Genomic DNA, 27664 nt, shown 5'->3' with positions numbered 1-27664 from the left:
ATAATTTCACGTTTCTGTACGCAGCACAGACATCAATGCACAGAAACCCCCGTCTGCTGCAGGCTGCACCTCTCTTGTGAGAGAGAGAAAAACCCATAAAAATTTTTTAGGACTGTGAGGGGGCTGAGTGAATTGGCAACTGTATGTTGTAGAAGTACATACAGTCTACATGTTTTTCTGAAGACAAGGAGATCTTATATTCCTTCTCCAGGCAAACCACAACCTGGGTACCTTGGGTACCTTGGAGTTGTGGCTCATGAGCAGAAATGGACTGATAGATGGGAAACACTCAGACACAGCTGCAGCGACACTTATGAAGATGGAGCTGGGATTATCAAAAACACTCAAAACAACTTGAAAAATGGAGGAGAGGGTGTAACAATAGACAAAGGTGCTCACCAGGAGAAGGATGGTTTTGGTGGCTCTGGACTCCGGGGAGGATGCAGAAGAAGCATTGGTTCTTCAAATATGTTGGACCTGCTTCTTGTGCCTGTACAGAAGGAAAACCATGGAGCTGCTGGCCCAGAGCATGAGCCCCAGACATAACACATCGGGGAATGATAACAACAGTCCATACAGTGAGTCACTAGCTTTGTCATGACGAACCGAAGAACAGTATCCAAAATGCTTTTTGTTTGTGGTGTTCTTATCACTCAATGTGCTCGTTAAGTAGATAGGAAAAATGATATTCACCAGCATTTGCAGGACCCAACACAGGAAAATCGAGGGGAAAATGTATTTGTGCGCTTTAACTTTAAGCTCTGCCCACCTGGAGTTCCCAGGGCTGATGGTGATGGCCTGGTAGACGCTCAAGATGCAGATGCTACCAATGGACACTCCCCTCCCCCACTCTGTGAAGAAAGGAAAGAGGTTTGCATCCAATGTCACTGAGGAAATGTTTCCGCCCAAATGCTGCCACGGTCTGGGGGACTCCTTTGCAGAATAGGGCTAAGAAGTTGGCTACAATCAGGTGCTTATGAATGAAATCTGTGGACCTCCACCTGTACTCAGTGAAGGAAAGGATGATATAATGACAAAGAAGTGAGAAATTGCCCAGGATTCCAACGGTAGTCTGTGTGAAGAAGATCAGACCGATGGCCAGATCCCTTGTGACCATTCCCTCTGGTCCCAGTCACTGACCGTTGCCTTCTGGGCTAGAACTTCCTTCATGGAAATATGAGACATGCGCAACATGTATCACGTCAGCTGAAGTCCACTATGTTCTGCTTTCCATTCCTTGCCCCTTGGATACGCCTACTTGAGGTCTTCTTTTCACAGCAGCTTCTGAGGGCTGAATGTAGAAGTTTTCAAGAGCCCTTATAATGTAAAATCACTCCTGTGAAGGCACTCACGTGAGAACTTCTTCATGCTCCACACATCTATGAGGTCGGCATTACTGTGGCTGTAATTAAAAGATGAACAGAACAGACACACAGAGAGGTTAAGGATCTGTTCAAATCTGCTCCTTCCGGCTGCGTGGGGACTGGGAACCTGTTGGGCTGGAAACCGTGATAGTGCACTGAGCCCCCACGGTCTGCTAGACGGCTAGTTAGCTGTGTCCATCCAGGAATCAGATCCATGGTTACTTCTGATTTGACACCTTGTGGTTAACTTCAGAGTAGGGGGTATTGTATAATTTTCATCATAACAAGTTTCCATTCATTTGTAAAACTTTATTCCACAGGATAATATCAGTTATGGGTAAGCCTTGAATACCTTAGTGAACGTGCATGCGCTCTGGCAATAGCATAGTGCAGGAACCTGCAGTTATATGTCGTAGATGCAAGATGGCAACAGAAAGACTCGTGTGCTTTTATGTGAGGAACACAAGTGTAATGGCATTACACTGGAATTGCTGAATTATCACAACAATCCCATAAACTCTGGCACATGAAACACGGATGCATGATCAAATGGTGTCAGGCAGACTCTAAGTTATCATTAATTTCGAGTGATACACTATGTACTTATTAGTAAGTACTTACGTGAATTAAGGAAAACTATTAGCAATGAACAAAGATTTGTGAAATAGTAAACGCATCACTGTAAAATGACCTCTGTAAGGCATGTATCTTACACACTTTAGTATTCAAAATACTCGGTTTTTGTATTGATGGTAGAGTAATTTTTAAACACCTGGAAAGAACATGATATGAACCTGAAAGCTGCTGTCTGAAAATCACCGTTTTTATGTCAACTGTCCCTTACCTGTTCATTTCCTAACTTTCAGAATGAGTATAGTTTCACTGTAACCAACAGATGATGATGTCTTCCATGGAAGCTCAGTTACTGTCCCCATCATTGTGTGCTACATCCAAGGTTACAGGAAAACTTTCAATTCAAGACATTACCATTTGGATACACGTTCTGCACAGGATCAGAAGATTCCTGTAAATTCTTCATACATTTCACTACAACCATGGAGCTGTGAGAGTTGCACATCTAGTAACCCTGAAAATTTAGCCTATAATTCCTATAATGTTAGAACAGGAGATTGATTTTACAATTCATTTCTTAAGGACTTAAAAATCAGTGTATATTATTACTTGCACTGAACACCAGCAATCACATTGAGCGAAGTTTAACTTCACTGAATTAAGAGCCATCAGGGACAGGTGAAGGTCTAGGACCCCACATCCTCTTAACTAGCTCAGCTCAAACCTCAGAAATATTGCACATTCCTGCATGGCTTTCACAGTGAATTAGGTAATCCACAGGATAGCGCCCTTTTCTGATAGGATCACTCACCCAGACTCTTGATACAGACACTGCCTCTTAGACTGAAATGGATCCTCACCAACTCCTTCCTGCTGCCTGAGGGGCTCCCTGTGAAGGGCACAGCAGCCAGTGGGAGGGGCCAGCCAGACCCTGAGATATAGGTTTGTGATTCTGTGAGGTCACCTGTCTCACCACTGCAATTATTTCATTTACAGCTGCACTGGGAATACAGGTTTGGGAGCTGACGATGTTCCTGAAACTTTTCTCTCATTTGTTAATTATGATGAATAATTATGACTTTCTGGTTAGAACCTTGTAGGAGACTATTTGTGGGAGGCTTGTTTTTTTTCCCCCTTGATCCCTGTAGGTAGACGTGTCTCCTGTTAAGCACAGCAGCAAATAGTGTGTTCTGACACGTGAGGGATTAGTGGGGAAGGATGTGTATCTCCCTGGGTTCTTCACTTCCCAGAGAGGTTCCTCTACCCAGAAACTAGTACTTTCCTAATCCTCAGGCCACTGAAAGGAACCATCAGTTAAGGTTATTAGTAGAGAAACAGAATGAGACAAAATACTTGGGAAGAATATGCAGAGATACAAGCAAAAGGAAGAACATGATGTAAATAACTCACTATAGGATTCATTTCACACAAAGTTAATATGACATGTTTGAATAATTCCGTGCCAATTAATTTGAAGATTGTGTAGGAAAATTGGTTTTACCATTATTGACCCCATTGATAAGAATTAAAGACTGGACAATACCCAGAGAGGAAAGAGAGAAGTTTCTAAGAGTCTCTTCTCACAGACTAAAGCAGTAGGATCAGATGGCTTAACCAGAAGTCTCTCCCAACCTATAAATCTTGGTTGAGCCCATCCTCAGTTACTTAATTCAAGAGGATCAAAGAGCTCCAACAGTTCTGTACTCTTCCCCCCCCCCCCCCCCCCCCCTTGAATTTTCAGTACTGAGCACTTACTGCTTTGGTAAGAAGAAACACAAAGTAGGAGTTGAAACAGATCCTGTGGTTTTCCCTGCAGACAATTCCACTATTGAAGTTCATTGTGCAATTACTAGCCATTTTCAAGTCAGAGCCATAATGATGGGCAACTCAGACTGCACACAAACGTTAATGGTTTACACACTTACATACATCCGCAAACACACGTGTATATACACCAAACCTCACATATACTCACATACTATTAGACCCATACGTGGTCATTCGTGTACTCACAACTGTCATTGAAATTCACAAGTATTCAGGCACATCCTAAACACTTAGAAACTCAGCCCCATTGACATTTATATTCACCACACCTTCACACTAACTCACAGTTCACAATCAGTTTAATAAAATCAACATACGCTTTCATCGTGGGTGTGTGTGTCTTGATGAAATGTTCAAATGCAGAAAAAGAGGAGTACGTCCAGACTTCTGGGCTGTCTGGAGGCCTTCATTATCACTTGTAATGCTTTCAAGCCCTAAACTACCCATACAGAGAGTATATACAATATACAGTCTTAAAAATCGCTTTGAGCATCACCACTCTAAGTCGGATGTGTGGTGGGGATGTTGGGGTGTGGGGGGGAGTGGCAGTGCATGGGTGTGTGACAGAGCAGGTGAGAGGGAGGGCATAGGAAAGAAGAACATAGAGACAACATGGTGCAGAGGTCCTGGGGTGAGGGAAGAAAATAGCGGAGAAGAAACAAGGTAGAGGGATAAAAGACAAACGTGTGCTCAATGCCACAGGGGAGTTGCCACGTTTGCTGGTACGTGGAGACATAGTGTGCTGGGAAGTGATCGGTATGAGGCATACTGGGATCTGGGAAAAAGAGGTGCAGAGTTTTATGGGGTGGAAGGGGATAATCGAAACGGACACTTCATAGGAAGGTGTTAATGGTGTGGGTACGAGACACACAGGACAGTGTCTTGGAGTGGTGAAAATAATGGTGGGAGGATGAAGGGAAAAAGTGTGGGGCGGGTGTGCTTTGGAGGAGGGCAGCGTGGCCCAAGGCAATAGAGAATGTGTGAAGAGGAGAGGAACCCTGGAGGAGACCTTGAACAAGGCAAAAGAGGCAGAGGGCATTCAGGGGGCCAGTGAGGGTAGTGGGCAGTGAGGGAATCCGGGAGAAAGGGTCAGAGGAGATAGGGATGGAGTAATGCATGTGGGTGCGGATTGGATTCCTGCAGGCGTGGAGGCTGGGGCACCGCAAGGTGTGGGTGTAGAGGACCCAGGAAATGGGTGAGATACTGGTATTGGGAGTGGAATTTCGGCAAGACAAAGAAAGGGCGGGACCTCACCGGTCCTGGGGGTGATAGAAGGCAAGGAGGGTGGCACTGGAGTCCCTGGAATAGCGGTCACCTAGAGACAGATGTCAAAAAGGTGACGGGAAGGAGGTTGGAGTGGGATGCAGAAGTCTCATAGGGCTGAGTCCAGGTGAGGGATGTGTGGAGGTTTAGCAGGTGACTGGGGCTCCCAGGGTGGGGGCATGAGGACCCTGGTGGGAGAGCAGCATACGGTGGGGAAGAGGAGCCAGGGAACTGGGAGGGTGCAAGTGGCACAAGGCAGGTTGGAGGTCACTGCTTGACACCCATTCGTTAATTCTCGATTTACGGGCAAATATCAAGTGTCATGGATAGTTAGTTCCTAATTTCAGCTCAGGAGGCAAAACTCTTGCTCAATTGCAATGTGCCCCCACGTCATGAACTAGAGCATACAGTACAGGAGGGAAGGTGCAGTTTTGGGTAGCAAATCTCAGCCATTCCTTGGGAAATCAGGTGCAGGATGTGACTGGTCGGTCAGGCTGGAGAGGCTTTTAATGGTATCCAGAGTTGCAAGTGTGGGAAAGAGCTGTCTCATCCCAAACTCTGCATCTCTGTTGAAGAACTGTTACGGGTCAAGGACATTTTATGCCCCAACATTGATCTGATGAAGATTCTTTTATGTATTGTGATATTTCTAAGACCTAACCCTTTGTTTTAACAATATGAGCTTTAAGAACACTTAAGCTTTTAGGGTACCTGAAAATTGGAGAGAAATTCACCCGTGTTTTTTCATTCTAAGAAACCATATGAAAAGGGAACCAGAGGTGAGAGAGTTGTGAATGTAATGATAATTCTAAAATTTTTTTTTTTACAAAATTTCCACTGATTTCATAATAATTACAGGCAGATGTCCAATTGGAGGGTGACTCTCTCGGCTTTGTTATGATACCAAGTAAGATGGATTTGGAGGATTTAAGGTTACTAATGAAATTACCTTTAAGCAGCTATGTTATCCTAGATTATCTGCTGGATCCAGAGTAATTCCAAGATCCTTAAAGAGAGAGAGAATCCAGAGATATTAGATACAAGAGGAAATCAGAGATTTGAAGCATAAAGACTGTTGCTGTCTTTGAGCCTAAGTGTAGGTGGGCACATGTGGAAACCACAAGATGGCAATTAATTGTGCTAACGAACTAAGATGATAGAAGTGGAATATTACGTAGGATCTGGAGAAGGAGGTCCAAGCTGATTGACACCTTGATTTAGAAGGTGACATTGTGATCAGAGTACCCAGCCAAGACCCAAATGGTTTTCATCTAAGAACGGTTATGAAAATAAATTTGTGCCTTGTTTTTAAATATCTGCTAAGTATTTATAGCAGTGCAAGTGACTAAATGTGTATTCTTCCAACTCCCACCCCCACCCTTAATCCCATGGTGAAACCGAATCCCCAGCATTTGGAGAAGGGGCCTTGTGGTGATGAGGGTGAGCTCTCCTGAATGAGAACATTGACCTTGTAAAAAGGACCCCAGAGCTTTCATTGAACCCTTCCACCCAGAGAGTACACAGTGATAGGATGGCTATATACGAGCAGGAAGTGGGCACAGGATATGATACTTGTTAACACTTCCCAGGTGATCGTCAGGGGAAGCCAACAGTGACAACCGCTTTGCCAAACATTGCCTCTCAAAGTATGGTGTGTATGTGAATCTCCTGCATTTCTGTTGAAACAGAGTCTACAGGAGAACCCTACTCTAAGAGATTGAGATACAGCTGCGGTCCGGCCGATGAAGTACCATTTTCAACAGTCTCTGGTGGTGCTGCTGCTTCTCTCCCCAGAACTCGGTTTCCACAGCATCCCCCACCCAATCCGCCTTTCGGTAGCCCTAGAGAGAGCAAGCAGAGCACACCTGACCCTCTTACTCGCTAACGTCCCATCTCAACACAGATGCTGTGGGTTCCTCACATGTAGCAAATGAAGAGGAAGGAACAGAACCAGCACAGGTGATTGCCGTGGGGACGGAGCGGCTGCTAGAGGGAAAGTCTGAGGACCCTCCAGGGAAACCTGAGCGCGCAGTTGCACGTGGCAGGTCCTAAGAGGAGGTTGGCCTTCTTGGGCGGCCTCTGCGCAGGCGCGAGCTCGGGGATGGGCATGTGGGCGTGGCTACGGCCTCGTTGCACATGTGCACATGTCCGGCAGGGTCAGGTGACCGTTGAGCTCCCGCAGAGGCCCTTGGCCCTTCCAGGTGAGGAACTGGCTTAGAGCTGCGGCTTCTCTTCCTGGAAGGTTAGTTCTCGGGGAGTGTGGGCTGGCGGTGGCCTGGGGGTGCTTGCGGGCCCCGGGGAGGGACGGGACCGCGTGCTGAGGGCAGCTCGGCTCTCGGCTCACGGCTGCCTGGAGCCTGCCCGCGACAAGCGTGTGTGAGGGTCGCGTGAGAGGGACAGATTCGCACTAGAGTCTGGTGGCGCTTTTATCCGTGTGTCTTCGGTGACGGGTCCCAGTACCCGGTGCTGCCCTCGAGGGCGTCTAGGTTGGAATGGAAGAAGGATTTGGGTTCCCGGGTGGGGGTGGGGTTGAGGGGAGTTGCGATGTTCGGCCTTTGGTGCGCACGCACGAGGTCCTGGGCTGCAAGGGAGTGGAATGAGCGGGTTCCAGGACCCACCTGGAGAGGAGAGAGCGCGTGTTAGTGCCAAGATGGGTTTTGTGCTTCCATTTGTGGCTGCAGGTAGAGCGGACTATGAGCCCTGGTCTGTGAGCTTGGATTGAAATGATCTTGTGGCGGTGGTCGAGGGGTCCAGATGTTGGGGGATCGGGTGTGGACTGGAGGTCCTGAGCGTGACGGGGGCAGGATGGGCCGGAGACTTGGGCATAATGCGAGGTGGGTGAGGACCAGCATTGTTGGGAGGCCTCGTCGGCTGCGGTCTGGTTGTGTGCGGGGCTGAGCCAGCCCGGTGTCCAGGCGCCGGCGCAAGTGTGGGCCGAGCGCCGAGCACGCCGCTTCTAGCACTCGTGATCCACGTGGCAAGTGCAAGCGCTCAGGCCCAGACGCTGCCGGAGGAGAGCCGAGCTGCCAGCCACGTGCAGAGGCCGGACCTCCAGGGCCTCCACGCGGCCACCTCGCTTGACTCGTGTCTTCACCTGGACCCGCGTGCTTCTGGAGGAGTGGCGCGATGTCCCGGCATAAGTCTTGAAAATTGCACTCCACGTTGCCCGCCGATTCTTCTCACGGTCGGATTTGTCTCAGAGATTCTCGCAGCGCACACGTGAAGCTATTTTCATCACAGATTTGTTTGAAAACGAACAAGTGGAAGTATTTTAAACGGGCAACGATAGATGTTTGAATTATGTGTGTAAGGGACTGAAGCCTTTGGAACTGTTACCTTAAATGTATATTCGATGACATACAAAGATATCTTTAACCCATATAAATAAAAGCGGTTATAACACAGCCTCTAGAGAGTGTCAGCTTGTTGTCACCTTTTGAGTGCCATATATGTATCCTAAGCTGTTATATATTCACAACAAACGGTTAAGCGTTGATTTCACTGGGCTATTAGACCACAGGCGGTTTTTTCCTCATTTAGTGATACTTTCTGGTTTTAATGAAGTGTATCGGTTAAGATCAAGTTTAAAAGTATAATCATTTTTGTTCTCAGATACTTTTAATTACATTCTACCTCTTTCAAATGTTATATATGGTAATGTGTTCATTCTCTACAAAGCATTGTAGTTAAATCATCACTCTAAGAATAAGGTAGGTTGAATATTTAGATTGTCAGAATAGCACAATTTAATGGTCCTTGTCCAAAAGTTTTCATTAAGTGATTTATAGAAACGTTTAGCATTATACAACATGATTCTTGACTAGGGACAATTTGGCCCCCTCCTCCTCTGTCTGTGATCATTTGGCAATATTCAGTGATCTTTATTTCTTGGCACGAGTGAGGCGTAGATTGCTTTGCCACATAGGGAGTGCAATTAGAGATACTGGTAAACATCCTACTATGCGCAGGCCAGGTCCACCACAGAGAAGTATCTGGGTCAAAGGTCGGTAGTGCCAGGGTTGAGAAACAATGGTCCAAAAGTGTGATGATTTTTCTTCTGTAAACTGCTCATTCTTGGTGGGGGAGGAAGATAGAAGCATGGAATTTGTGGAAGAAAGGGTGAAACCTGTGAGGTTGAATTGCAGCTGGAAATTCCAGTGTGAAATTGTTTTGTTTTGTTTTTAATATAATTTGTCAAGTTGACTAACAGGCAATGTTCTACAGTGTGCTCTTGGTTTTCGGGTAGATTCCCATGGTTCATCGCTTACATACAACACCCAGTGCTCATCCCAACAAATGCCCTGCTCAGTGCCCATCACCCATTTTCCCCTCTCCCCTACCCCCCATCCACCCTCAGTTTGTTCTCTGTATTTAAGAGTCTCTTATGGGTTCCCTCCCTCTCCATTTGAAACTGTTTTTTCCCCTTCCCTTCTCCCATGGTCTTCTGTTAAGTTTCTCACGTTTCATATATGAGTGAAAACATATGATATATGTCTTTCTCTGAATGACTTATTTCACTTAGCATAATACCCTCCAGTTCCATCCACATTGCTGCAAATGGCAGGGTTTCGTTCTTTCTCATTGCCAAGTAGTATTCCATTGTACGTATAAACCACATCTTCTTTATCCATTCATCAGTTGATGGACGTTTAGGCTCTTTCCATAATTTGACTACTGTTGAAAGCACTGCTATAAACATTGGGGTACATGTGTCCCTACGAATCAGCACTCCTGTATCCTTTGGATAAATTCCTAGTAGTGCTATTGCTGGCTTGTAGGGTAGTTGTAGTTTTAATTTTTTGATGAACCTCCACACTGTTTTCCAGAGTGGCTGCACCAGTTTGCATTTCCACCAACAGTGCAAGAGGGTTCCCATTTCTTCACATCCTCTCCAGTATCTATAGTCTCCTGATTTGTTCATTTTAGCCACTCTGACTGGCGTGAGGTGGTATCTCAGTATGGTTTTGATTTGTATTTCCCTGATGATGAGTGATGTTGAGCATCTTTTCATGTGTCTGTTGGCCATCTGGATGTCTTCTTTGGAAAAGTGTCGTCTATTCATGTCTCCTGCCCATTTCTTCACTGGCTTTTTAGTTTTTTGGGTGTTGAATTTGGTACGTTCTTTATAGATTTTGGATACTAACCCTTTATCCGATATGTCATTTGCAAATATCTTTTCCCATTCTGTTGGTTGCCTTCTGGCTTTGTTGATTATTTCCTCTGCAGTGCAGAAGCTTTTTATCTTGATGAGGTCCCAATAGTTCATTTTTGCTTTTAATTTCCTTGCCTTTGGAGATGTGTTGAGCAAGAAATTGCTGCGGCTGAGGTCAAAGAGGTTGTTGCCTGTTTTCTCCTCTAAGGTTTTTGATGGTTTCCTGTCTCACATTTAGGTCTTCCATCCATTTTGAGTTTATTTTGTATATGGTGTAAGAAAGTGGTCTAGTTTCATTCTTCTGCATGTTGCTGTCCAGTTCTCCCAGCACTATTTGCTAAACAGACTGTCTTTTTTCCATTGGATCCTCTTTCCTGCTTTGTCAAAAATTAGTTGGCTATGCATTTGTGGGTCCAATTCTGGGTTCTCTGTTTTATTCCATTGGTCTTTGTGTCTGTTTTTGTGCCAATACCCTACTGTCTTGATGATTACAGCTTTGTAATCGAGGTTAAAGTCTGGCATTGTGGTGCCTCCTGCTTTGGTTTTCTTTTTCAACATTACTTTGGCTCTTCGAGTCTTTTTTGGATCCATACAAATTTTAGGATTGTTGTATCTTTGTGAAGAATGGCGGTGCAATTTTTATTGGGATTGCATTGAATGTGTAGATTGCTTTGGATAGTATTAACATTTTAACAATACTTATTCTTGCAATCCATGAGCATGGAATGTTTTTCCATTTCTTTGTGTCTTCTTCAAATAACTTTGTAAGTTTTCTGTAGTTTTCAGCATACAGATCTTTTACATCTTTGGCTAGTTTTATTCCTATGTATTTTAGGTTCTTGGTGCAATTATAAATGGGATCTATTTCTTGATTTCTCTTTCTGTTGCTTCATTATTGGTGTATAGAAATGCAACCAGTTTCTCTACATTGATTTTGTACCCTTCAACTTTGTTGAATTCATGTATCAGTTCTAGCAGCTTTATGGTTAGAGTCTTTCAGGTTTTCTATGTAGAGTATCATGTCATGCAAAAAGTGAAAGTTTGACTTCTTCTTTGCCAATTTTGGTGCCTTTTATTTTATTTTGTTGTCTGACTGCTGAGGCTGGGACTTCCAATACTATGTTAAACAACAGTGGTGAGAGTGGACATCCCTCTCATGTTCCTCATCTCATGGGGAAAGCTGTCAGTTTTTCCCCATTGACGATGATATTAGCTTTGGGCTTTTCATATGCGGTTTTTATGATGTTTAGGGTAGTTCCTTCTATTCCTACTTTCTTGAGGGCTTTTATTAAGAAAGGATGCTGTATTTTGTCAAATGCTTTTTCTGCATCGATTAACAGGATTATATGGTTCTTATCCTTTCTTTCATTAATGCAGTGTATCACATTGATTTGCAAATATTGAGCCAGCCCTGCAGCCCAGGAATGAATTCCCCTTGATCATGGTGAATAATTCTTTTTATATGCTTTTGATTTTGATTTGCTAGTATCTTGTTGAGAATTTTTGCATCCATCTTCATCAAGGATATTGGCCTGTAATTCCCCTTTTTTGTGGGGTCTCTGTCTGGTTTGGAAATCAAAGTAATTCTGGCTTAGTAGAATGAGTCTGGAAGCTTTCCTTCTGTTTTTATTTTTTGGAACAGTTTGAGAAGAATAAGAATTAACTCTGCTTTAAATTTCTGGTAGAATTTCCTTGGGAAGCCATCTGGCCCAGGACTCTTATTTGATGGGAGATGTTTGATGACTGATTCAGTTTCTTCACTGGTTATGGGTCTGTTCAAATTTTCTGTTTCTTCCCGTTTGCGTTTTGGTAGCGTGTGGGTATCTAGGAATTTATCCATTTCTTCCAGGTTGTCCAATTTGTTGGCATATAATTTTTTATAGTATTCCTTGATGATTGCTTGTATTTCTGAGGAGTTGGTTGTGATAAGTCCAATGTCATTCATGGTTTTATCTATTTCGGTCCTGTCTCTTTTCTTTTTGAGAAGTCTGGCTAGGGGTCTATCAAGTTTGTTTTTTCAAAAAGCCTGCTCTTAGTTTCATTGATCTGTTCTGTTGTTTTGGGTTCTATATTGTTTATTTCTGCTCTAATCTTTATTATTTCTCTTCTTCTGCTGGCCTTGGGGTTTCTTAGCTGTTCTGCTTCTAGTTCCTTTAGGTGTGTTGTTAAATTTTGTATTTGGGATTTTTCTTGTTTCTTGAGATAGGCCTGGATTGCAGTGTATTTTCCTCCCAGGACTGCCTTTGCTGCATCCCAGAGGGTTTGGACTGTTGTGTTCATTTTCATTTCTGTATATTTTTTCATTTCTTCTTTAATTGCCTGGTTGACTCATTCATTCTTCAGTAGAATGTTCTTTAACCTCCATGCATTTGGAGGTTTTCCAAACTTTTTCCTGTGGTTGATTTCAAGTGTCATAGCATTGTGATCTGAAAATGCATGGTATGACCTCAATTCTTTTATATTTATTGAGGGATATTTTATGATCCAGTATGTGATCTGTCTTGGAAAATGTTCCATGTGCACTTGAGAGGAATGTGTATTCTGCTGCTTTTGGATGAACAGTTCTGAATATATCTGTCAAGTCCATCTGGTCCAGTGTATCATTCAGGGCCATTGTTTCCTTATTGACTTTCTGCCTAGATGATCTGTCCATTGCCGCAAGTGGAGTATTAAGTCACCTGCAATTACTGTATTCTTATCAATAAGATTGCTTATGTTTGTGATTGTTTTATATGTTTGGGTACTGCCGAATTAGGTGCATAAACATTTATAATTGTTAGCTCTTGATTGATAGGCCCCGTAATTATGATATGATGCCCTTCTTCATCTATTGTTACAGCCTTTAGTTTAAAATCTAAGTAAATGTGTCTGATACAAGTATGACTATTCCAGCTTCCTTTTGACTTCCAGTAGAATGATAGATGGTTCTCTATCCCCTCATTTTCAATCTGAAGGTGTCCTCAGTTCTAAAATGGATCTCTTGTAGACAGCAAATAGATGGATCTTGTTTTTGTTTTTTTTTTTTATTGATTCTGATACCCTGTGTCTTTTGATTGGAGCGTTTAGTCTATTTACATTCAGCATTCTTATTGAAAGATATGGATTTAGTGTCATTGTGTTACCTGTAGGTTTCATGGTTGTAGTGATGTCTCTGTTCTTTATGGTCTTTGCAGTGTTCCACTCACAGAGGCCCCCTTAGGATCTCTTACAGGGCTGGTTTAGTGGTCATGAACTCCTTCAGTATTTGTCTGGGAAGGCCTTTAACTCTCATTTTATTCTGAATGACAGCCTTGCTGAATAAAGGATTCTTGACTGCATATTTTTTGTATTCAATACACTGAATATTTCCTGCCACTCCCTTCTGGTCTGCCAAGTTTCAGTAGATAGGTTTGCTACTACCCTTATGTATCTACCCTTGTAGGTTAAGGCCCATTTGTCCCTAGCTCCTTTCAGAATTCTCTCCTTATCTTTGTATTTTGCCAGTTTCACTATGATATGTCATGGAGAAGATCGATTCCTGTTATGTCTGAAGGGAGTTCTCTGTGCCTCCTGGACTTCAATGTTTGTTTCCTTCCCCAGATTGGAGAAGTTCTCAGCTATGATTTATTCCAGTAAACCTTCTGCTCCTTTCTGTCTCTTCTTCTTCTTCTGGAACTCCTATGGTATAGGTATTATTACATTTCATTGAATCACTTAGATCTCTAATTCTCTCCTCGTGGTCTAGAATTTTTTTTAATCTCTTTTTCACAGCCTCATCTTTTTCTATAAGCTTATCTTCTATTTCACTTATTCGCCCCTCTGTCTCTTCATTCCTTGCTGTCACCATATCTAGTTTATTTTTCACCTCATTTACAACATTTCTTAATTAATCATGACTATTTTTTATTTTTTTGAATTTTTAAATATTTATTTTTGAGAGATAGAGACAGAGCATGAATGGGGGAGAGGCAGAGAGAGAGAGAGAGAGAGAGGGAGACTAGAATCTGAAACAGGCTCCAGGCTCTGAGCTGTCAGCACAGAGCCCAATGCGGAGCTCAAACTTGGGAACAGGGAGATCATGACCTAGGCCGAATTGGACACTTAACCAACTGAATCTCCCAGATGCCCCATCATGACGATTTTTTAGTTCCTTAATCTCTGCAGTAGTAGATTCTCTGCTGTATTTTATGCTTCTTTCAAGCCCAGCGATTAATCTTATGACTATTATTCTAAATTCTTGATCAGATATATTGTTTATATCTAGCTTTGAGCAGTTCTTCAGCTGTCATTTCTTCCTGGAATTTCTTTTGAGGAGAATTCTTCTGTTTCTTCATTTGGCTAGTTTTCTGTTCCTTATGTGCTTTAAAAGCTTGTTATGTGTCCTGCACCTGCAAGCACTACTGTATTGAAAACAGGTCGTACACTGTCCAGGGCCTGGCCCTTCAGGAGGTGTTTTTTTTGGAGAGTGTTACTTGCTCCCTGTTGTTGTGACTGTGGTTGCCTTATCTCCCTACTTGTGATGTTGTGGACCCTCCACCAGGTGTGCTTTGATTTGTTCATTGAAGTAACCTTGGGTAAAACAATTTTTTGAAGGAAAAACAAGGGGGGTGGTGGTGGTAGAAGAGGCCTTATACCGTGCAAAGAGAGAAATGACAGGGATGGGGAAAACGAAAAGGAAATTGACTGGGCAGAGAAATTATATGGCTTAATCCAGAGAGAGAGAGAGAGAGAGAGAGAGAGAGAGAGAAATAAAGGAGGTATAGAACAGGTGTAAAGAGAATGGATTAAATATGTCTGCTTAAACAAACCAACAACCAGAATAACCAGACTAGAGAAGGGATGAAATAAGAAGGAGAAAAGGAAGGGGAAAAAAATGTATATGTGTACATATATGTACGTATACATATACATATATACGTGCATATATACGTATATATGTATACATATATATATATATATATATATATATATATATATATATATATGTGTGTGTGTGTGTGTGTGTGTGTATAATAAGAATTGCCCAAGAATTAAATCAGAAAATGCAAAACCACTGGGTGCCTTGGAAATGGTGGCAGCGCGAGTCTGGAGGAGGGGCTGTCTGGTTGGGCCCCGTCAGTCCGGCTCCAGTAGATGCCCAGTTACCAGATGCGGAGGGGCGTGGCTTGGCGTGGGCGGGTCCTGCCGCCACGGTGGGTCCGCTGTCCCTTCCCTGAGGCCCCTCCTTGTTGGTGAGGGGGAGAAAAATGGCGGCACCCAGTGCCTCCTCCACGGACCGGGTGTCCCAAAGCACCCTGTTCAGACCGTCCTTACTGTGAGGCGGCGCGAATGAGGCGGTTTGTCCTGCTCCACCGACTCCCACTCCTGCCTGGCACTTGACTGGCATTCAGACCCCGATGTCTTAAGGGGTCCCGCTCCGTGTACCCCAGTTCTGGAGAATTGCCACTCTGCGCTGCAGATACATGGCCTCTGGCTGGTGGGCGCAGGCAGTCTTTGTCCTTTGAGCGGCTCTATGCCTTCTTCCCACAACACTCTAGGGAGGGGATCGCTTTCTCCCACTGCAGACTGTGCCTCTGAACTGGTTAACCCATCGCGGGGGCTGGCTGCCCTCCTCCCCAGGTGTGTGATCCAGGCAGCCGGCCCCAGTCCGGAGGAAGCCCTGCAGTTAGAGATTGGATCCTTTTCTGGGGTTTTTGGTTGTTTTTTTTTTTTTTTTTGATTCCCAGTCTGTGGTTTTTCTCTTGTCCAAATACAATCCTACCCTTTCACAGCCTCTCTTTCTCTTCCCTTTGTCTCTTCGCAGAAGGGGATCCTCCCCTTTGTGCCCATGCCACCCTTTTTCTCTCTCCCAGTTCACAATCGTGCACCTATGGCTCGGCAGGTTGTCCCCATGGGCCCCTGGAGATGTCTCTGTCACTCTGCAGCCGGACTCTTGGAATTCAAAGTCCTTTGGTCTCAACACTGATGTGTTTGAGGGTCGAAGGAACTTCGGGTTTCCCTACTTCTCCGCTACTTTGGATTCTCTCCCAAGATGGTTTTTTTAAATATGTCTTTATTTAAAGAAATTAGAGGACTCTTTGAAAAAGTGACTTAATACGGGCTAAGGAAGGGAGAGTATGAGGTGAGTGTTCAATGTGTTGTTGATTCAGAAAGTAAAGAAATGCAGTATATGCTAGATTATGGGGGCAGGAGGAAATAGAAATTACAGCTGCCTGTAGTGCAAGTCGGGGTGCCCATCCCTTGTGCAGTCACAATCTGCATGTAAGTTTTGATTCCCCAAATATTTAATTCCTAATGCCTAGTGTTGACCAGAAGTGTTACAGATAATAAACAACCGGTTAATGCATATTGTATATTGTATACATTATATAGTATATTCTTATGATACAGTAAGCTAGGCAAAAGAAAATGGTATTAGAAAAATCCTAAGGGAAAATACATGTGCAATACTCTTGTGTAAAAATTCCACGCATAAGAGGACCCACACACTTCAGACCAGAGTTATTCAGGGGTCAGCTGTACTCCTTAATGGGTGCTAGGTTTCCCTGCAGGAGGATGAAGTAGGTAGTGGCGATGGTTACACAACATTGCGAATGTGTGAAATTCTGCAAAGGGTGCCCTCTCAAATCATGGTGCATTTACATTCTGTATGTTTTATCTCAATGATAACAAACAAAGCCTGATGGGATGTAGCCATGGTAAAGAACATCTCAGTGGACAAATGTGGAATAATTTGAGCCTGGAAAAATGTATATTAATATACGAGTGCAAATGGGAAGGAATTCTTGAATCTATTGTAATAACAACAATGGGGAAAGGTAAAAGGAAAGCCTTTCTTTACACAGAAATGCTAATTAATGCACATATAAAAGATGTTAGAATGACTGACTTGCAACCATTATCTGATAATTAATTCAGACAGAAAAAATCAGTTGATGCTAAAATATTTAGACGAAAAGGTAAGTTGTTCAAGCAATTACTTAATGAACAGGGAAAAAGCACCGCTAAAATGATCAGGTCTGGGGGCGTCTGGATGGCTCATTCAGCTAAGCATCTGACTTCAGCTCAGGTTGTGATCTCACAATTTAGGAGTTCAAGCCCCACATCCGGCATAGTGCTGACAGCTCACAGCCTGCAGACTGCTTCGGACCCTGCGTCTCCCTCCCTCTCTGCCCTTCCCCCACTCGCACTCTGTCTCTCTCTCTCTCAAAAATAAGCATTAAAAAATTAAAAAAATGAAATGATCAGGTCTTGTAGATGGTGTTATAACTACATAGTCAAACTTAATCAGCAGTAATAGAAAATCCTCCTAGCCTTTGCCTCTGAGGTGATGGCCTCTGAAGCTCCCACTGTCCTCTGTGTGTAGAAGTTCCACTCCAGTGTTGTACCTGAGGCTGAAGTTGAGGCACACAATCAGAGAAATCCACACTTAAGGACATTCCACAATCAATGGGTGTGCATTCTTCAAAACTGTCAGAATCACTGAAGACAGAAAAGTGGTAACTGATCTATATTTAAGAACTGAGAAAGTCAAAACACCAAATGTAGTATTTGTACCGTGACTGAATCCCAGATTTCTGAGATTCATTCATTCATTGTATTCTCATATTTATTCATTGTATCACTGGGGGAAATATGTATATGGCTCCTGTATTAAATGATGGTATAACAGCAGTGTGAATTTGTTAATTGTGGCAGTTTGTTGGGGATAGATAAAATAACCTTGACCTTAGGGATCAGATGTTCAGATATTAGAGGCAGAGTGTCAAGATATTCATGAAATAATTCTTACTTCACCCTGCAAAATCTCAGTCAAGTGAAGAAGAACATGTGATGAAATAGTAATGTTTGTTGAATCTCAAGAATAGTAGATCGAATTTTTGTAGATCTAAATTTTTCAGAAAGAAAACTAACCATTCAATGAAAGGTGGGGGCATCCACATACCCTACTTGCTGGGATATGACATTTTCCAGGCATTTGCAGGAGCAGTTTATGAATTGTGGACCCACAGTGAGAAGGTGCAGTCATGGTGGTGAAGCAATCCCCTGTCCCCAAACCGCGGGATAATCCATATGTGCAGAAATCAGTGTGACCAACTGCCCCCATGTCACGATGTGTGCTGTAGTGGACACTGAACTTTTTAAAATTGTGTACAACAAAGCTCCAAAAAAGATGATTCGGTAATACTCCTTGTAGAATAAATTGTGGTTTTTCAAGTAACGTGATAAATCTGTTTGTATTGGCGCATAATAACTGCTTCCTAGAGCCCTGGTTGAGGAGCAGTTTGATTGGAAAGTAAGTCCAGTGTGATGATATACATGAAACATTGAACCAGAAGAGAATACTATGGTGTGTGCATATGTCTCACATTTATGCAATTTCAGACTCTACCCAGTGTACTCTGAAATTACATAAAGGGAGAATAAGCATAAATCTGAAAAAGAAATGTTACACCCAGAGATCGAAATACTATAAGTTGTGGGGTAATTCCCGAGAATGTATTTTACTATTATATATGTATAGTAGATTTCTGTTTTGAATTTAGCAGCTTTGAGCAACACCCGTTTATTTTCTTACATTGTCAGCAGGTCATAAGATCAAGAGCCAGGCTGTTAACTGGAGCCTCTGGGGTTAAATTTCTTCTTCTTCTTTTTTTTTTTTTTTTTTCAGTGTTCCTTTATTTTGAGAGAGAGAGAGAGAGAGATCGAGAGATCACATACTCGAGTGGGGAAGGGACAGAGACAGAGGGAGCAAGAGAGTTCTAAGCAGGCTCCAAAATGTCAGATCAGATCCTGATGCTTGACATCATGATCTGAGCTGAAATCAAGTATTGGATGCTTAACTGATGGGGCCACCCAGGTGCCCCTGGGGTTAAGTTTCTTTGAGGGTGATTTATGTTAGCAGAATTTATTTTTTTCCAGAAATCATTTTTAAAAATGATTTCCAGGGTGCCTGTGTTGCTTAGCCAGTTGAACGTCCTGGGATCAAGCCCTGTGTTGGGCTCCACGTTGAGTGTGGATCCTGCTTAGGATTCTCTCTCTCTCTCTCTCTCTCTCTCTCTCTCTCTCTGTGTGTGTGTGTGTCCCCTTTCTCTCTCTAAAATTAAAAAGAACTAAAATGAAAATAAGTAAAAAAATAATAAAAATGATTTACATGTAGCCCCTCCACCTTGAAAGCCAGAATCAGCATGCTGCCTCCCTCCCCGTTCTCCCTCTCTTTCCCCGTCTCTGTCTCTTGACTGCTTTTGTTCTTGAAGGTCCATATGATTTTTTGGATCCACATAGATGATCCAGGATAGTCCACCTCATTTAAAGTGCAGTGATTGGAGCGCCTGGGTGGCTCAGTCAGTTGAGCGTCCGACTTCGGCTCAGGTCGTGATCTCGTGGTCCGTGAGTTCAAGTCCTGCGTCGGGCTCTGTGCTGACAGTGCAGAGCCTGGAGCCTGTTTCAGATTTTGTGTCTCCCTCTCTCTCTCTGACCCTCCCCCATTCATGCTCTGTCTCTCTCTGTCTCAAAAATAAATAAACGTTAAAAAAAAAATAAAGTCCAGTGATTATAGTGCTTGCTTTGGCAACACATATACTAAAATGGGGGTGACTCAGAAAAGATTAGCACGGACCCCATGCACAGAATGGCATGCACATTCGTGAAGCATTCCATCTATTTGTTTATTCCTTAAACGTCAAATCATTGTGGACAATTAATTTTGAATAAAGACCTGACTAAAGGAAATAAAATAAAGTTGGATGATTATGAACCATAATTACCTCTGCAAAGTCTCTTTTGCCATGTGATGCAAGATAACCAAGGGTATATCACCTGCGTGTGGAGCTCTTCTTACCTCTGTGTGATCCCGGTGATTACACATGGGATGATTTCATGCAAGGAACAAAGTGCTTAATATTTTTCCATTGTCCTTCGTTAGATTCATTTCATATGTAAAGCATGTATGTCAGTTTAGAAATACAATACGGAAAGAGTCTTTGATCACGTCGTCTTGAGTCAGAAAAGTTGTAGCAGACATGAGTATTAGGAAGGGACCGAGCACGGCAACCATTTCCAACGCTGAGTGCTCAGGAGCTGGAAACAGGCAGTCCCAACAGTCTCTCGTGGTCGTTCCCTCTAAGAACTGGATTTCAGTGATGAGACTGACATGGTGGAGTGTTCACACAGCATCCTACCTGTGGTCCTACTGTGCGTTAACGGTTTTACAGGGAAATTTTGCGTAGGTCCCTATACCAACAGGTCCATGAGAAACGGAGTCCCTTGTCAATGAGGTTGTAAAGGAATGCAGCGAATGCATGTAATTTCCCACCTGCCCTTGTGACCTCCACGCCCACAATTTCCATACTGCCCATCTTTCTACCACTATAGCCTCTTGTCCTCTACCCCTCCCCCCCTACAGGTCCTTCTCCATCCCAGTACTTTAGCCTGTCCTTCCAACCCCTGGGCCTGTGCGTGCTCCCACACACTTCCACCTGAACCTTCAAGACTTCCTTCCCCAGCTCTATTGTGCACCCATTTTTAATTCCATTTCTCGTGTCTATCCCCTGCACTATTCCAGGGACCTCTGTCCTATCACCACCTGCACATCGTCCATCCCTGTTGACCTGTATTGAATTTCATCCGGGGCAGAAGCCAATGACTGCAGCCCAGTGCCCATATCCTCCATGGCCCATCTTCGCCCTAAGTTCTTGGGTGCTGTCCGCTCCCTGTGTACCCCATACACACCCCAACATTACCCCTTTTCCTGAGTCCCTTTAAAACAATTTTTTAGTGTTTATTTTTGAGGAAGAGAGAGAGGGAGGGAGGGAGAGGGGTAGAGAGAGGGAGACACAGAATCCAAAGCAGGCGGCTCCAGGCTCTGAGGCATCAGCACAGAGCCCAACGTGGGGCTGGAACTCACGGACAGCGAGATCATGACCTGAGGCTGAAGTCTGATGCTTAACTGACTGAGCCAACCAGGCGCCCTTCCTGAGTCCCTTAATCTTTTCATTCCCCTTCTCTTCCCAGCTGACTTCATCACCCACACCCGTTTTGTGTCCTTGAGACCATTATCTCCCCACAAAGGTTTCAGCTCCCTTTCCACCCTCTGTCTCTGTCTTGGGCCACTAACCACATCCAGTGTATTCGTACTTCATTAATACAGTGTGTCATATTTGTGTGTGTGTGTCTTTTATACTCTCTTGACCCTATTACCAGGTTCCAGCTACAGGGCAGTCACTTCCCCCAGCTGAGCAGCTGACCACGTCCATGTCTCAGTCCCTTCTGTCACTGGGCTCTCACACATTCTGGCCACTTTGCAGCAGCTGTGACCACCCTGTGGCAGGTACTAGACAACCAGGGACAGCCTTTCTGCTCTGGATCTTGTGATATTAGCCAATGAGCCAGTCTACTGGGAAGCCTTGAAAAGTAGCTCACTTCATTCCGCTTCCTCACATAAGCTGCTCTTCCAGCTTTAGCTTGTCACCCTGTCCCCATGGGCATCCCGTAGCGTGGCCCCACCTGGCAGCCTTCGACCCTGTGCAGCTGCTGGTCATAAAAGAGTTCTGCCTTTTGCACTCTCAACAATAGCCAAAGTATGGAAAGAGCCTAAATGTCCATCAACTGATGAATGGATAAAGAAGATGTGGTTTATATACACAATGGAGTACTACGTGGCAATGAGAAAGAATGAAATACGGCCTTTTGTAGCAACATGGATGGAACTGGAGAGTGTGGTGCTAAGTGAAATAAGCCATACAGAGAAAGACAGATACCATATGTGTTCACTCTTATGTGGATCCTGAGAAACTTAACAGAAACCCATGGGGGAGGGGAAGGAAAAAAAAAAAAAAGAGGTTAGAGTGGGGGAGAGCCAAAGCATAAGAGACTCTTAAAAACTGAGAACAAACTGAGGGTTGATGGGGGGTGGGAGGGTGGGGAGGGTGGGTGATGGGTATTGAGGAGGGCACCTTTTGGGATGAGCACTGGGTGTTGTATGGAAACCAGGTTGACAATAAATTTCATATATTGAAAAAAAGAGTTCTGCCTTTCATCGCTGCAAGAGTCACAGTGGTTTGTGTCCCCCATCAAATGGCTTTCATCCCACAAAATGTTCCCTTCCTACCGTGTGTTTCTTTAGCCCCATGTGCTCATGAATTGTCGGGGCCTTTACCCAGCCCCGCCCTTTGCTCACTTTTGCTGATTATGCCCTCTCCACCAATTCCACTTTATTCTTAGGACTGTCATACCCCCAGACTGATGTGTGTTACACCCTGAACATCTCACACACTCTGTCCCCTCGTGCCCTTAAGTCGTGCAGTGCTCTTGAAACATACTGCACCCTTTAACCCCTGTGTGCCTTTTATTCTGTCCTCACTCACCTCTCACTTTGTGTACTCTTGTTAGGAACGGAATTGTGTGCACCTGAATTCTTATGTTGACGCTGTAATCCCTTGAACTTGGAGGTGGGGGCTTCAAAGAGATAATGAGGTTAAGTGAGGCTATTAAAGTGGAAATAGTACAGTGTGACTGGTGTCCTTACAAGAAGGACCTCCGGACACACAGACCCCAGGGAAGCAGATGCGCATGGGCAGAACAAGGCCATGTGAGCACACGGAGATGGGGGCCGGCTGGAAGCCAAGGAGAGAGGCCTCAGAAGAAGCCAACCCTGCTGACACCTCTGTCTTGGGTTTGTGGCTTGGGGAACTCTGAGGAAATAGGTTTCTGTGGTTCACACCACCAGCCTTGGATATTTTGTCATGGCAGCTTTAGCGGAGTAAACCCCCACCCACGTCACCGTGCTGTGTGCATCACCCCTGTTTTATATCTTTGCGCTCTTCTCCCCCAGCCCTTCTTATGCTGCTGTTACACCCTCATGAACTGCCCCTCAGCACGCCCTGCATTTCCACAACCAGAGCTCACAGAACTATTGAAATGCTGGTCACTTAAGACGTCCTGGTGGGGTCTGCAGTTGGAGGCATGCAGGGGCAGACATGGGGCCCCATTCTTGCATTTTCAGACTTGGACACGTCTTTGATAAACATATTTATACAAACATGTTTTTGAGGAGCATACACCTGGTAATTGTGTGAGGGGCTTTGTGAAAGTGAGTAGGCCAGTGGTGTGAGGGTGTGCATTGTGTGTGTGAATATGAGTGTGAATGTGTATGTAGTCTCTGTGCACATGAGTGTCTGTGGGCCTGAGACTAAATATGCCAGAATGAGAAAAACTGTATGCAAGTGTGTTTTTTCCATGTGTTTGAGTCGATGAGTGTGCATAGTGTATGCGTGTGTGTGTGCCTGAGTGTGTAAATGTGCCTGTGTGTGAGCCCGTGTGCTTGCAGAATGGGCTGGCAGCCATCTGGCTCTATTCCTGCACTGGGAAATTGGGGAGTAGGGGATACAGTGAACATTTAATATCACCAAAATGGTGGTTCGGCTTCGCCCTCACCTCCTGGGAGGGGATCTTCACCCCTTGGAATGTCTTGCTCATATATTTTCTTTGTCTGGGGTGGGACCGTGAGACGGTCTCACAGTGGGATTTATGATGGGGCCTCGGTCCATGGAGAAGACGCTGGACACTGAAGGTGTCCACCAGACGGTGCAAGAACAGGAGGCTAAACGCCGGCCACCCTGACGGTATGTGGCCGAGCTCCAGGAGAAAGTGTGCGCACGTAGGCTTGAGTGAGCGTCCCTGGTGGCCGTACGCTCTGAATATTGTCAGGTTTCAGTGCTCGGAGAGCAACCCATCCATCACTTCCCAGAGAGAGGACCCTGGAGCTTTCCATTTGGTACTTTCACTGAACTTTGCCCCGAGCATTTCTTCCCTGTTTGATAGTCACCTGTATCCTTTCCCTGTAACAAACTATAACAGTGAGTGCAACAGCTCTCAGTGAGTCTGGGCGTCCTTAGGGGGAATTCTGTCAGCTAAGCGTAGTTTGGGGAACCCCAAGCTTCCTTCCACTTGATATCAGAAGTAGGTGTGCTGCAGAAGTAGGTGGACTGTGGTTCCCCACCTTTCCACATGGATGAAGAACCCTCACGGGGGAATGGACAGTGGACCTTGTTGAGACTGTGTATTTGTCTGTCGGTAAATCCGTAGAAGTGACTTTTGGCTCGTAAATTTTGTGTCTTTGTTAGTTGCATGAGCCCTAAGTGCTCCCTCATGAAAAGCATGAGCCCCAAGTACTCCCTTAATAGAAGAGAGGTGTAGAGACCTCTGGTAAGAGCTCAGTGCTGTTGAATTAACAGAGAGCAGCATTGACTTCTCTGATAGAACGGTGGTAGAACCTGCTTGTGAAATCATGGAATCCCGGTACCTGTATTTCTGAGGGTCACTTTGATAAACATCTGTTTTTCTTAGAGGGGTAGATTTTTAGACTTCCTTTGATTGCCAGGGTCAATATTATTATTATGTCGTTTTGATAATATTTGCATATCGCAAATCTCAGTATAATTTGTATTTAGTTATAAATATGAGACCTGGGACACCTGATGACTCAGTCGGTGGAGCATCCAACTCTTGGTTTCAGCTCAGGTCAGGTTCATGGGTGCAGGCCCCATGTCTGCCTCTGTGCTGGCAGTGTGGAGCCTGCTTGGCAGTCCCTTTCTCTCCCTCTCTCTCTGCCCCTCCCACCCTCTGTCTGTCTGTCTGTCTCTCTCTCTCTCTCAAAATAAAATAAACTTGAAAAAATGAGTCCCATGATTTCTTCTTTTTACTCAAAAAACATGGGACTCACCCATGTTTTCTAATATGAATTGGTGGCATGTTCTCTTTTATATCTCTTTAGATATTCTTGCTGGATTCTGATTCCGTGTATTTCCTCAATTCTCAAATAATGATGCAGCTTAGAAGACAGAAGACTAAGAATGCTCTAGATTTTTGGTGGAAGAACTTCTGAGGGAATCGGGGATGCCTGTGAGACACACACACTCGCTGCCAGTCCCTTAGTTGTCTGACATCAGTATTTACTGCTCCTTCCCTGTGAGCCCCTCTGTGCCATCAGGGATCATGAAAAGTAAGAGCCCCTCCTAAAGCAGACAACAGTCTCTTCGGAGATACTCACAAACTTGTAATTGGATTTGGTAATTAGTCCTGGGAGAAAGTTTTTCAGAAGTATTGTCAGCTATCGAAGGCTGTGCTGTCATTGCCACCACGTGTGAAATGATAATTGCAGTTCTGATGGGAGGTGAGGTCACAGATCACAAAGCCTTATCTCTGGTCTGGCTGCCTCCCTCCCTCACACGTACTGGCTGCTGTGACCTTCACGCTGCGCCCCCATCCTTCAACGTGACGAGTCCAGTGAGTTCTTTCTCTGTCAGACTGAGAGGCAGCGCCTGTAAGGAAGGACGTGTGAGTAAGTGTTCGTGTCTGGAAAGGGATCCTGAGGGTCGGGACAGACCAGGGGAAGAGCTAAAGAGGGAGGTGGAGTAGTTCCTTGGGTGTGAGCTGAGCTTGTCGATAGAGGTGAGGACCCCGGACCCTGTACCCACACCCACGCCTGGTGGTTCCTGGTGCCGTTTAATGAAGTCCTCCCGCAGACTGTTACTGATGAAAATGCCAGTGACAAGGAAGGGTCATTTTGAAGGTGCGTAAGGACCGTAGTTATGAAAGCCCTCTGCTGTTGACATTACTTTGCAGGAATCATAGGTTGAGTTTTCAGTGTCAGTAGAGGTGTGCCTACAATGCCTTTAGACCTCTAACAGTTTCCAGTTGTCTACAGAAATAGTATATATGAATTAGTTTCTAGAATTTTTGTTAGTTTCTTTTTTTGTAACTCAAGTATATGATGCCCTTACTGGAGATAGTAATTGTGCCTGTACTGAAACCATCTGAGGCCTCCTGGCTATGGGAAGATTCCTTTACTTCTTGAAGTTAGAGAAGCAACATTTAAGGAAATGGTAACTATAATTATGGGTTCCAGAAAACAGCTGTCATGAGTACATGTATCTTGTCTTATTATCTGTGGTTTAATAATATTCTGACATCATCCCCAAGCTCACAACTCATTTCCTTATGATTTCAACATAAACGATACACAAGATTCTGTATTCCCAGATATTCTCTTCTGTCTTTTGTCTTTCACATATGTTGCCTAATATCCAATAGTTTCGCTTATTGTGGGATTTAATGCTTAATCATTTGAACGAAAATTACTAATAACTTAGTTTCTACCTCACACTGTTTAATTACATATCATATATATTTTTTTGCTTCACAGCTCTGGGAACAGGGTAATATTGTCAGATGGTTTATTGGATTGAGTCCACTGTGTTTTCCTTCCTGGAATGACAGCCAATGAGTCTTTCTGCTGAACTCACATTGAGCAAACCCTTCATTCACCAAACCCAGCTAAGACCTTGCAAAGTTTCTTGTAGGATTAGCCTAGAGAATAAATTATTAAAGAATATGGAAACTTTATGAGCAGGTTTGTCAAGGAGAAGAAAAGTAGCATGAAATGAAATGGAAAAGTGTTTTTCAAAACTAAATACAGGTCTTATTGGAAGATACAGCTGACCTGGATTGTCCATGGAGCACAGAGTTTCGGGCACTGTTGGCTCCAGCCTGCCATGTTCCAGTCTCCATTCGGCCCCTGACCAGTGTGTGAATTTAGATACGTCCCTTAACTTCTCTGTCTCTGAGTTCTTCTTTTCTTTGCAGTGCCTCTGTCATGCAGTGAGGAAAATTTTAAAAATGATTCATATTTACGGCTGTACAGCAGTGACTTGCGCGTTTTAAGTGCCATGTAAGAGTTATTCATTCCATTCTTGGAAGCCCCTTAACAAAACTAAATTGAAGAAATGTATCTCAGAGAGCATATTGGATTTCAGTTGATATGATCAATCTAGTCCACACGACATGATCTGGTGCAGGATCCTCTGAGTCTGAAGACAAATACCAGTCACTGGCAACTGGCCCTAGATTTTTGACAATAGGAGTGGTCTCCTTATCTGAGACTTGTTGGAATCCTGGGCATTTTCTCTTCACTGCTCTCATCTCTCATTTTGTTATATAAGATGCAGGTTGTGCTGCACAGATTTGGTTCTAAAACATCTGGTTACAGTTTTTTCTTGGTCATGCCTTTTATAGGTGTCCCCAAGCCAATGGCAGCCTTTAGGTGAAGGATTTCTTCAGTGACTTTTTTTTTTAATATTTATTTATTTTTGAGAGAGAGAGTGAGACAGAGTGTGAGCAGGGGAGGGCCAGAGAGAGGGAGACACAGAATCAGAAGCAGGCTCCAGGCTCTGAGCTGTTAGCACAGAGCCCGACGCGGGGCTCGAACTCACGGACCACAAGATCATGACCTGAGCTGAAGTCGGATGCCCAACCGACTGAGCCACCCAGGCGCCCCTCTTCAGTGACTTTTGAATGTAGATTTGTTTTCTGTCCTCACAGAGCTGGCAGGGTGTGTCCATTGGCACCAGCTGCTCCTTCTGTGTCTCCAGCCATCACAAGCAGCCCCAGGACCTCCAGGTGGGTGGAAATTAAAGTACAGCCTCCCCAGGATTTGGGGGTTTCCATT

General features: G+C 44.2%; 1 protein-coding gene, 1 non-coding gene and 1 pseudogene across 4 annotated transcripts in view; 2 read left to right on the top strand and 1 right to left on the bottom strand.

The window, feature by feature from the left end:
• The window catches only part of LOC122209070 (vomeronasal type-1 receptor 4-like), a 105900-nt gene that overhangs the window by 57881 nt on the left and 20355 nt on the right, over positions 1 to 27664 (top strand). Inside the window, exons 4-6 of one of the 3 annotated variants that reach the window (XR_006197436.1) lie at positions 6716 to 7269; positions 24932 to 25159; positions 27538 to 27615. The exons of 1 other annotated variant lie outside the window; for it this stretch is intronic. The gene's annotated coding sequence lies outside the window, so the exon portion shown is untranslated. The remainder of the gene's footprint in view (positions 1 to 6715; positions 7270 to 24931; positions 25160 to 27537; positions 27616 to 27664) is intronic. One more of the 3 variants, XR_006197435.1, reaches the window with a different exon arrangement.
• Positions 133 to 7010, bottom strand: LOC122209078 (annotated as a pseudogene).
• LOC122209284 lies at positions 19717 to 19824 on the top strand. The gene has a single exon (XR_006197550.1). It is a non-coding gene; the product is annotated as a U6 spliceosomal RNA (small nuclear RNA).

This window comes from Panthera leo, chromosome E2, assembly GCF_018350215.1.
Source record: "Panthera leo isolate Ple1 chromosome E2, P.leo_Ple1_pat1.1, whole genome shotgun sequence".
Classification (NCBI taxonomy): Eukaryota; Metazoa; Chordata; class Mammalia; order Carnivora; family Felidae; genus Panthera; species Panthera leo.
Note: the sequence above shows the minus strand (reverse complement) of the source record. Positions and strands in the feature narration are given on the sequence as shown.